Here is a 12475-nt window from a genome sequence, read left to right as displayed (position 1 = left end):
TCTTCTTCTTCTTCTTCTTCTTCTTCTTCTTCTTCTTCTTCTTCCTCTTGTTCCATTTCTTCTTCTTCTATTTCTTCTTTTTCTTCTTCTTCTTTTCTTCTTCTTCTTCTTCTTCTTCTTCTTCTTCTTCTTCTTCTATTTCTTCTTCTTCATCTCTTCCTCCTCCTCCTCCTCCTCCTCCTCCTCCTCCTCCTCCTTTTCCTTTTCCTTTTCTTTTTTTGATGGTCAGTGGATAACGAGAAGAAACTAACAGTTATTTCCACTGATCCCCAACCATCAGGTCCTATGGAGGGTCGATTGAAGTAGTCTTCTTCTGACTGTAGAACATCATAGCTGATAGTATAATATTGTTTGGCTATGTCATAACTGGATTTATGTGTAAGACAATGGCCACTGTGTAAAAATCCATAATTATGTCATATTTGAGAGGCAGTAAAGCATAGTGGCTGGCTCACACACACAGTTGGCTGGTTTAGAGTTCTGTCTCTGCCCCTTCGAGATGCATTGTCATCTTTGACTGACAAAGAATGATGGTAAGGAAGTATAAAGTTGTCAACTAAGTCATTGAAAGGTAAGAAGTGGACTCTTAGGTGTCACAGTAGTAGCAACTTCAGGAACCATCTATAGTCCCTAGAGCTAAGAGGATGAAGACTTTTAGGTGACCAAGTTGTTGAGCTGTAGCACAGGGCCACTTGGAGCTAACCCACAGATGTCTGAGAAGAGGGCTGGCTGTTGTCCTTCCTTGGGGAATTCACAATAAGCCTTGTCCTGAAAATGGCAGGAAAACTATAAGGTAAAGTCAGCTGTTGCAATAGGAAGGAATTGCTTCTTCCAGGGGGAGCAGGTTTTTATGGAAAAATAATAGTGGACAGGGAGTGATACAGGAAGCAAACAGGAAGGATCAAGTCCCTTCAGTTTCACAGAGACTTGTGGGTATCCAGGTGGCAAAATAGACAAGTGCTTTTCAGAGCCCAGGTCCCAGCACCACAAAGCAGAGTATGGTGGTTTGGAGCAGAGAGTCAAAACTTTAACAGCTGCCACACTGTCTTTGGATTTTAGGCAAAGCACCAAACTTTTCTCTGTATCCATTTACTCGTCTATAAATTAGAAATAATAATGGAATCCTCTGAGTTAGGTTGCTATAAAGATTACATTTTTGATACATGAGAAGTGCTCAGAACAGTTTCTGGAACAAAATATGTGCGCGTTAAAACTTACTGGGCATTACTATGCAAAGGAAAGAGAAGAGAACAAATGTGTCTGCCCTCTCTGAGGCACTAGATTGGCATTTCCCATATAATTTCCAAAGTGGCTTTGAAAAGCGAGTGTTGGTTTCCCTGATGTGTATGTATGAAGAGAATGAGGCCTGAAATTTGAGGAGTTTACTGAGGGCACTCACGTGGAAGGATTTGGTCGAGCAGGATTTTTTGTCTCTCTGTGCACCACTCCAGCGACCGTACTTTTTATGTATGCTGCTTCCCCCGGAACAAGAGACACAAGGCATTTCTAATTCTCATTTCACCACTCACTTATGAAAAGCTAAGCTAGGTTTCACTCTCACTAAGCTCCAGATAAGCCACCTGTGAAATTAGAATAAAACACTTGCTTGGAACACCTAATGGAACTTTAAAAAAAAATAGCAAAACTGATCTCAGTAGACAACACGTTGAGCAAGATAAAATATTTACAAGAGAGCATGAAGTCCTATACAGTGAATTCTGTGATATCAAACATATGTGTTCCTATAAATGACAGCGCTGGGCAAAAGTATGCAATTAAAAGGGCTTGGGAAAAAAGTCAGGTTATAACACTCAAAAACTTCGGTGACACATTCACGAAGACAGGCACCTAATAAAAATGGCGGCAGAGTTGCGCTCATGTTAGATGGTGAAGACATGCATACATTCCACAATGAACACAGTACTCTTCCTTGGAAAAGACCTGGAGTTTGCTAGTTGGAAGGAGACACCTTGTGAGCTAGAATGAAGCACAGGATGGAGGGTGATCTGAAATCAGAGAAGGTTCTAGCACCAGACATTGGATGGGTGTGGTTATAACACGTGCCATGATCTGCAATGTGCTGGTGGGTGTCTGAGGTGTGTGGGCTTTGCATATCCCTGTGGAGCTCATGTTGGCTGTATGCAGTTCCCCGCACATGAAACAATGCATATCCAAGCCCATATTCACATGATGCTCAAATTATCCCCTCATGTATCAGTCATGCTGGAACAAATTCACATCTTTCAAAACAAGTGTTTTGAAACTGTTTTTAGATCAAAAACTTAGCCGGGGTGGGGGTGGGCGCCTGGGTGGGTGAGTCGGTTGAGTGCCCGACTTCGGCTCAGGTCATAGTCTCGCGGTTGGCAAGTTCCAGCCCCGCGTCGGGCTCCGTGCTGACAGTTCAGAGCCTGGAGCCAGCTTCAGATTTGGTGTCTCCCTCTCTCTCCGCCTCTCCCCCACTCATGCTCTGTCTCTCTCTGTGTCTCAAAAATAAAGGCAAACATTAAAAAAAAAGTTACAAAAATATCTTAGCCGGAAAACTTAGGAGAATTACCTAACACCACGAATTAACGGTCACGTGGGTAAAGACATCTCCCGAGCTGGCAATCAGCACAGTGAGAAACCAGCAAAAACCCAGGTTGCATGAAGAAGTGATACAGTATGACAACAGCAGGAAGAATAATAAAGTAACTATTCAGTGTTTAATCTGTGCCAGCTTTGATGCTGGTGGCTTTGCTTATGCCATCGTGTGGCATCCCCTTGATTCCCCAGAGAAGTACTCAGGTGGAGTCTTGCTAAAGAAGAAATTGTGGTGTGCACGTTTTAAGTAACGTGCTGAAGGGTGGGCAGTCTGGGGTCTGAATTTAAGCCCTGGTTCCTGAAGGCGTTTGATCCAATTGGACACCATGTTCTGTAGAAGACATACAGGTGTTCAGGAAAAGTCTGCTTAAACTTGTTCCTGTGGTTCAAAATAATAAAAATCATCACATGTAAAAAACGTCTTGGGAATTTGAGAGCATTCTCCAGGATGTGAAACTTTACTTTAAAATGGGTTATTATAACCCTTTGAATTTCTTTTGATGGTGCTTTTCTATGAACGATCGCTTAACCACTTTGTGAAAACAAAGCAGACATCCTATCTCTATTTCACAGACAGGGCTCTGGGTGACCAAGATAACTCTCATTTATTTAAAAAACATTTTTTTCTGTTTGTTTATTTTTGAAAGAGAGAGAGAGAGCGAGAGAGAGAATGAGTGGGGGAGGGGCAGAGAGAGAGAGCGGGAGACACAGAATCCGAAGCCGGCTCTAGGCTCCGAGCTGTGAGCACAGAGCCCGACGCAGGGCTCGAACCCACGGACCGCGAGATCATGACCTGAGCTGAAGCTGGAAGTTGGACGCTGAACCGACTGAGCCACCCAGGTGCCCCAATAACGTTTATTTATTCAACACACAGTGGGAGGGAAGCCCTTCCTTGCTAGGCAGGGCCAGCACCTTCCCTGGAGGAGAGTCTGGTTTGCTGAGGTGATTGACCAGAGAAAATGTTTATCATAGGACAAGGCACATGGATACGATACTTGCCACTGATGCTGAGACCAGGATTTAAGGAACTGACTCCTGGTCCAAAATGTCATCTACTGAACAATAGAAAGATAGTGTCATCTAGGAAGGCAGCCTCTGCCTTTCCTGCTCTGGTGATTACGAATTCATCTAAAATGCTAGGTCCTCTCTAACTAACTAACCAGGCCAGACTCTCTTGGGCAGAGTCGTGGACACAGCAGGGTCTGTATCTGGATACTTCGAACCGGAACCAAAACAGCTGGCAAAATGTCATCATTTTGTTTTGCAGAAGCTCTCCGCTCCCTCCCACGCTGGCACCCTCCCGGATGCGCCCCTCCTCGGTAGGTGCCCAGCACCCTCCTCACCCACACTGTGGGGTGACTGTCGTCGGACGGCCCGCCCGTCTCCCTCTCGGGAAGCTCCCAGAAAGCAGAGACTGGGGTCGGCATAGCATGCCATCTCAGGGCCACAGGATCCCCATAAACGTGCCCACGCGTCACCTCCACGAGGACAAGGACTGTGTTCCCTGCGGTGTCTAGGCCGGACCCCGGGCATCGAAGAGGCATGCGGGAAGTATTTGCTGACCGATCGCATGATTGTTCGTGGGAGGTTGTTTTTGATAAATCGATTAATTCGATAAAACTACGTCTGTGCAAAATTCTACAGACAACAACAACAACAAATCCAAGGGCTTTTTGATGACGTGGAGAAACGTTTAGGGAACATGGATGAGTGGGAAAAAAAATCAGGCTATAAGTATGTAAATTCGATTTGATCCCCACTAGGTTAAAGAAATGGCCCCTGGGTTACCAAGGCTATCTCTGGGTTCTGAGATTTGGGGTGAGTTTGGTTCTCATCATTGTACCATTAGGTCAATTCCACCCCCCCCCCACCAAATTATCTAAAAGAAATCTGCCTTCCTTTGAAACTTGGGAAGAAACCACTTCAAGAACAAATACTTTCATTTGATGCTTTAGTCGGTGTGCTCATTCATTTGGGTGCTTTCGGGGATAGGATGACTTCTGATAAGGACAAATTGAACAAGACTGTTTTCTTGGCCGTGAGAAGTCCAGCCTTTTTCTCAGTTCAGTGATTCTGGGAATTCTTACAATTAACTGGTGGTCTTCACAGCGGGAGGTGCCTGAGGGAGAGCATCTTTATTTCTGGGCTTCTATTACAGAGGCAAGAAGAAATCCAGGAACACTAGAGCCTTCCAGCCTTGTTTTATTTTGCTTTGTTTATTCTAATTGTGTGGGTTTGTTACAGTGCCTGGGGGTGGTACAAAATTAAAACACACTAGCACTGACTGAATCAACAACGATTTCCAGTATTGTTGTTTTTTTCAGGGTCTCCGAGTGTTCCAGGGGAAAACCGTTTAAGGCATTAGTCACACACCTTTATTTTTTATTCCATCACAATGTATGCCACTTCAAAGATGAGAGGAGAATTACCTTGGTGAATAGAAGTCCTGTTCACAATGATACAACCACTCAGGATTCAACACTCCTGGGGTCAGCATAGCATGCCTCATGGGCCAAATCTGGCCACAGCCTGTTTTCATATTGCCATGGGTCAAGAATGTTTTTCACTTTTTGTTTTTTAATGTTTATTCATTTTTGAGACAGACAGAGAGAGAGAGAGAGAGAGAGAGAGAGAGAGAGAGAGAATGTGAGTGGGGGAGGGGCGGAGAGCAAGAGACAGAGGATCCTAGGCAGGCTCTGAGCTGACAGCAGAGGGCCTATTATGGGGCTTGAACTCATGGACCGCGAGATCATGACCCGAGCTGAAGTCAGATACTCAACCAAATGAGCCACGCAGGTGCCCTATTTTTCACATTTTGAAGTGATCGAAAACAAATCAAGGAAAGACTAATGTGTCGTGAAATGCGGGAATTGCACGAAATCCAAATTTCCATGTTCATAAGTAAAATTCTTCTGCACACTGTCCCTCTTGGCTTTTCCACAGCAGCGGTGTTGGGTAGTTGCCATAGTGACCAGATGGCCCGCCTGGCCACTTACAGATAGTTTGCTGACTCCAACGGACCTATGACAGCAGCAGCAACTTGGAAGGATGTCAAGCTCTATCCAGGTGAAATGAGATCAGCTTGGGAAACAGACGTAGAATTTTGAGCTGGGGAAAATTGGGAAGACATACGGAGCTCCTTGGAGACATGGTTGGGACCCTCACTGTCTCTCATCCGAAGGGCTCTAGGAGGCTCTGACCCTGTCCCTGCCTCTCACCTTGACACACAGACTGTATACCCTCTGTCTAACCCACTTCTCCCTGCCACCCTCCACCACTGTGGCATTCATCTTTCCAAAGGGAAAATGGGATCACCACTTCCTGCCAGAAGCACGCCAGAGGCTTCAGGGAGCCCTAGATTGCCTGGAGGAACATACAAGGTACAGAGGTGGCACATGGGAGTTTGTTGAGTGGGCAGATTTATGGATCCTCCTCTCGGTGCCCTCTTTGCAAGCAGAAAAGCTCTAGTTTCACTTTATTTATATATTGAATTTTATTTGAGGAAAGGATTCTGTGGTTGAAAACCACGAATGGGTAGAGTTCAAGTTTCTTGCCACCGCCCTGCGTGATCTGGTGCAGTAGACAGTGAGGGCTGACCCAATACGTTAAGTGCCACCTTCCATGCCCAGTCTCCCTCGCAGGGAATGGGGTCATATGACACGTGCTTGCCAATGACCTTCTAGTGGAAGTGACTGCTCTCATTCTTGTGCTGAGATAGCTAAGTGCCAGGACACTCCTCCGCCTCTCCTTGTCTCCACCTTGGTGACCTTACAGGCCACTGGGTCAGGATACTGTAGCCAAAATATGGCAAGTCATCCACCAGCCTGGGTCCCTGCGCCATCACGTGCAAGACTGGCCTTCACCTTGACCTATTTTAGACACACAAAATTAGATTACAAGCCAGCTTCTGTAGCAGACATCTCTGGAATTTGGGAGTCTACTTATTACTAGAGAGCAGCCTTCCTCTCCCAGCAATGCAGCTGGCCCTTGTCCATGTGTCATTAGGCAGATGGTTGATGTGTTACTCAGCTGATTACCTGATTCATTCATTCAACAAGAATGATGACAGATGTATGTGAATAGCCTGGTATACATTATGTTGGGTGCTAAGTTTATAAATGTGTAACAGCCATTGCTCCCAACCTCGAGGGGTTACGGTTGGGTCACTTCCTTGCCATAGCTCTCAGCACGCAAGACCCCTTAACTCCCCCCAGGGACCCCACAGCTCAGTCATTCCACGCTATATCTGTTTTCCTGAACTAACCAAAGCATTACATATCTCTGCGCCCTTTCCGATATGCTTTCCTTGACTATGGATTGAAACGTCCAAGAATCTGAACAACTGATACCGTCACCTGGCGAAAACACGCTATAGTCATGGTCCGAATCGTGCGCAGATCTGTTGGATCGTGGGGAAGAAAGTGAGCATGAAGCCCAGCAGAGTCGGCTTGGCCGAAATCAATCTGGCCAACGTGTCCCACGATCTCAGGGAGGAGTGAAATATTCTGTTGTTCATTGTGATGCCTTCATTTCATGGTGCTAAAATCCCAAGCTTAAGAAACACATACGGAGTGCTGCTGCCTACGATGCTGGGAATGGTCTACATCTACCCTGTCAGATCCAGCAGCCACTAGCCACATGTGGCTCTTAAGAAATGACAATGAGGCTCTTGTGACTGAAGGACTGGAGTTTCACCTTTAATCACTTTTAATTAAATTAAATATCTTCTACCTCTAGAGGGTATTTAGACCTGCTGGTCGAATTTATTTTTTTTGTCACCATGGCCTTAATATTAAAAAAAAAAATACAACTGTGGAACGCATTTGGAAATAACAAAAGACAGGATGTTGCCAGCTAAATGCTGAGGCTTAATTTTCTCCCCCAGCATTTCCTTCGGGCTTCTTTCAGCTCTGCCGTCCACGAGCTGCAGCTCCGGGCTATCACCCAGGCCACGGGAGCAACACCCACGGTTGCCAGCGTTAAGAGGTCCCCTGAGTAGTCGAGGCCTCTGCTACGAGGCTGTCTTCCAAATCAGCAAAGCAATAAATTCCATGGTCTCATTGGAAGCATTCAAATAAAGATATTTTAAAAATATTTATGCATTCTTTCAACAACAGCAAAAGATATTAGCAGCCCAGTATATGGCAAATACTATTATTCTAAGCCCTTGGAATACATCGGTGAACAAATCAGAGAAAATATTTCTGACTTTCTGGAGCTTACATTTTGGTAGGGAGACCCAGACAACAAATATAAATAAACATAATAACCAGGGAGTAATACAAATGCTACTTAGAAAGAGGTAGGGCAGGTAGGAAGGGGCACACCGAGATGTTTGAGCAAAGACTAGAAGGTGAGAGAGTTGTAGGATTCCTGGTAGGACACATTGCAGGCCTAACTTCTAATTCCCTGAGAAGCAGACTCTTCAAGCTCCAAGAGCAGGCATAGGACCTGGCACATGTCTTGAGTGGGTCTGAACCAGAGTCGGGACATCTGCACCTGGAAGGCTTGGATGGGATGGAGGGTACCTCAGCGAGCCGAACAGATGACCTTGAAAGTCTGGCTCTTTCTAGGTTGATGGCACTCTGTATATTGAATAACTTCAACTTTTCTCTCCATTTATCTCTTAGCAAAGAGTCTAGTGCAGGAGAACGAACACCCACCACGCTTCTGGTCACCAGGAATCCAGGCTTCCGGTCAACCCCTCACCTCTAGGTATGGAAGGGTCTTTCAAGCTATTACTTTTTTATGCGTCATAAGGTGTTGGTACTCAATGATTTCTAAATGTGCCTTCCACTTCTAACAATCCCTAACTCGCAGAAATATCAGGCACATACAAAGGGTATTAGTTTGCATGGGCTGCTGTAACAAATTGACACCCACTTGGCTGCTGACATGACAGACATTTATTCTCTCACAGTTCTGGAGGCCAGAAGTCCAAGGTCTAGGTGTTGGTGGTTAGGGTGCCTTCTGACCTGTTCCCAGCCTCTCCTCTAGCTGCTGGCAGTTTGCTGGCAATTCTTGGTGGTCCTTGGCTTGTGGAAACATCATGGGGACGCCTGCCTTCATCTTCGCATGGGGCTCTTCCCGTGTTCGTGTCTGTGTCGGAATTTCTCTTTTTGTATACAGACATAGTCATATTGGATTAGGGCCCACTCCACCCCAGTGTGATCTCATCCTAACTTAATTAATTACATATGCAACAACCTTATTTCCAAATAAGTTCACATCCTGAGGTACTAAGGTTGAGCCTTCACCATACGAGCTTGGAGGAGACACCATTTAACCCACAATTTGACACGACGGTAAGACCGAGACTCTTAAAGTCTGCCCCAGAGTCAGATACAAGCAACCTACAGGCTTCCCCTCCCCAAACACCTCCCCCTACACCCTTGGGTGGTCATTCCAAGAGTGATTGTGGAACAGCTTCAAATATGGTGTTGACATGAAAGGCGCCGATTATAATAATTTTTAATGTAAAATATATATATAAAAATTCTTATTTGGATCTCTTTTCTTCTAGAAATGGATGTCTATTTTCAAAATATTGCACTGGCAGCTTCAGCAGAAGCAATCTATCGCCCGCAAAGGAGGAGCTGAGCCAACATATGCGTGCAGATATCAATACAAGTCTGGAGCTACACATAAGCAGAGGGAGTGCTGACAGGGAGCTGGGCAGCCTGCCACTGAGGAGCTCTTTTATAAAAGGCAGTGTTTTGCTTCCCTTACAAAAGACTAAAGGGTTGTGCCTGATATTCATAGAAGCTGGGGCAAAAGAAATCTCTGGTCTATTCTGAGAGTAACTTGCCATTGATATGGATCCAACTAGAGAAATAACAATTCTCTAGTTTTCAGAATTGATCAATGTACTGTGTTCTCACCCTAACATAGGGAATGCAGTGTTTTTCCATCCAGTGTAGAGACCAATAAACAGAAGGCCTAAGCCACTTATTCAAGGGCACACAGCCTTTAAAGGGCAGAGCTGGGATTAGAGATCATTACTTCAGAAGAATTGCCAGGTTCATACTCTTTCCATCACCTGGACTGGTTCCAGCCTTGACAATGGGGTGTGAAATCTAAAATCCAAGAGGGCAGGGGGGCGGATTCTCCAAGATCAGTACATTGCTAATTAAGGAAGGCAAAACAAGACACACAACACTCCTTAAAGGCATGAAGACTAAAAATCTCCCACTGTGCAAAACTATGATTATAGGATTAAGAATACCAAAGGGCTCTTGACAGTTTGCTAAGTGTTTTCACCCTTAAGATCTCATTAAGCCTCGGAAGTTGATGGCATGGTTCCTTGTTTTAGGACAGGGAAACCGAGGCCCAGGTTGGTAAATGACAAATTTAACAGGTCACTGTCAGGATGTGGTCAAGTGGAATTTCAGCTTGTATTTAAAATAAATTCAAATATTAATTAACCTAACTTACTTTTCTCCCTTACTATTTGTCTGCTTTAATCTTGGACCTTTAATGGTGCAGGCAGGCCAATGGGGAAAGTATATGATGGCCTATCATTGCCTTCTCCTTGCTCATGGGCCTTCTGGTGAATTCCCTTCCCACCATGCCGCTCCTGTGCTAGCTGCAAGCTTTTGGTTTGGCCTTGGGGGGAGAGGGGTGGGCAGCAGGGCTTGTTGGGGGTTAGGGGGCAGTCCTCTTCTCTGCTTTGCTCCATTTCTCTCTAATCTCTTAGCTTTGGTCAAGAGACAATCCCACATCATCTCTGAGCAACCCACATCATCTGGCCTGGCTGCCTTCAGTGTCCCTTAACACTCAGCCTCCCTACTTGATGGGAACAGGAGTGTGGCTGGTGGCAAGGACACCAGACTCATTCATTTCCATCCATCGTCAAGCTTTGCCTGGACAATGCCTTCCTTCGGGAGTCAGATCTACACTTCCAAAGGCTAATAGATACGAAGATGGAAGGAGTGTCCTAGTCCTTCAGTGGGCCCCCTCTGAGGCTGACCTTGATCTATGTCTCTATCTACGTCTCTATATGACTCACACACATCGGTGATTCTGCTTTTTCCTTGAGCTTGTGGACACTTGGAGACGATGGAACCGTGTCCCTCATTCAGTTTTGAATGCACAGCATCTAACACTAATAGATGTTTGGGGATTTGGGGATTTTTTTTTTAAGAGAATGAATGAACAGATCTCTAACTGAAAGTGGATTTCTGTGACGACCTGCTGAATGCATGCTGCAAGAAATCTTTTGACATGAAAAGCAGAGTAAAATACCGCACAATAATATAGTGCACAGAGCAGTATACCAACAGTCAGGAATTCTGGGTTTTTGGCTGAGGTCTGTGGGACTCTTGGGATAAATCCATCTTAGAATTTACTGGCAGGGAAAAAATGCTTCCCCTCCAAAAAATTGTTTTTATTTTTTCCTTTTTCAAGATAATAAAACTTATTAAATCCATCCTATTTCTTTTGTAGTTTGGCCCCGTTCTCAAGTATGGTGTTACAATTAATGCAAAAAGGTAGTCTATTTTAGGGCATGAGAGTGAGGAGAGAATTCAGCTTCCTCTTCCCCATGAAGGGCGCTTGATCTTCTTTGCATGACAAGGAATCTGTTTATAATATTATTTATTTTTAATTTTAAGCTAAAGTTTTTTTGGAAGGCAACTTCTAAGAACCTCAGCCTACGAATGCTTATTCAAGTTCTAAATGAGAAAATCATTTCAATTCAACCATTTAAATGTCAATGACACCTGAATGTGTTCTAGATGATTCTGGGAACAATTCATGGATGATCTGGTGGCCATTTCATTGACTTGAGCTCTGTCCCATCAGGATCTTAAACTCACAGTCTCAGGGCTGGGAAAGCCAACCTATACAACCCTAATGTCTCATACATTGGTTTGGATCATTCTGATGCCAGGACATGTACCACCTCCGGGGGCCTCTAGTCTATAGGTGGGCATAGATTGTACCTTAGGTCGATCCATTCTTTCTATGTCTCCAGGCTATTGGTTAGCAGTTGATGTTAATGCTTACCAGCCTGCAGAATACTCTTCTATATCGACTACATGGATCCTTTGTGAGTCTATCCGGGCCTCCTACAGTTAGATTTAACATGCGCTTAACTATCAACCTTATATAAGATGATTTTGAATTCGTTCTACAGCCTAATTTCTCCGACTCAATGTATTTCAATTTGTCTCTGGCATTGGGCACGGTGATCATTGCGTATTTTTATTCTACGGTTTTCCAAGTTAGCCAATTACAGATTCAGAATTACTGAGCTAGGTTCGTAGTGGGAAAAACTTACAGTAGAACCCATCAATTATGGGAGAGGAAGCTGAGACCCAGGGAAGGAAGGTAACGCATGAGAGGTCACCCAGCAAGTCAGAGGTCTTGCTAGGGGAGAAGCGTGAGCACTGTGTTTCATGCTTTTCCAGTTACAACCCATTTCCTGCCAGGGACTTAGGGAAGCTTCCTCTATTGTGCTCCAGAAATCAATGTCTGTGTCTCCTCACATAGGTCACTTAATTCCTTCCGTTTTCATAGACACATGTATCCTCCAACCGGTACTCACTGAGCATCAGGTTCTGAGTGGGGATGATAGTCAGATGTTATCTCGCTTAACTTGACAACATCCCTACCGATTCAGCATCTTGTCCCCACTTTACTAATGAGGGAACTGGAATTTGGGGAGGGGAAAAAAAAGGCATTCCTCAAATCATGCAGTCAGGAAATGGCACATGTGTAAGTAATTCAAATCCAGGTCTGTCTTCTGCTCAAGTCGATGCCTGTTCAAGGCCAGAGATCATGGCCTCACTTCCTACATGATGCGTAGCACCTGCTGTTAGGCCTTCGGTTCTTATTCTTCTAAATGCAGAGGCAGCACAATGGAATTAAGCCAGGAATGCCAATCGAGGGTGCA

General features: G+C 44.8%; 1 long non-coding RNA gene across 1 annotated transcript; it reads left to right on the top strand.

Moving 5' to 3' along the window:
* The first annotated feature begins 320 nt into the window (after positions 1–320).
* Positions 321–9993, top strand: LOC123384231. The gene is made up of 4 exons (XR_006594960.1): positions 321–571; positions 5527–5960; positions 8211–8295; positions 9104–9993. It is a non-coding gene; the product is annotated as an uncharacterized LOC123384231 (long non-coding RNA).
* The last annotated feature ends 2482 nt before the right edge of the window (positions 9994–12475 follow it).

This window comes from Felis catus, chromosome A3, assembly GCF_018350175.1.
Source record: "Felis catus isolate Fca126 chromosome A3, F.catus_Fca126_mat1.0, whole genome shotgun sequence".
Classification (NCBI taxonomy): domain Eukaryota; kingdom Metazoa; phylum Chordata; class Mammalia; order Carnivora; family Felidae; genus Felis; species Felis catus.
The sequence above is the reverse complement of the archived record's forward strand: the minus strand, read 5'-3'. Positions and strand labels throughout refer to the sequence as shown.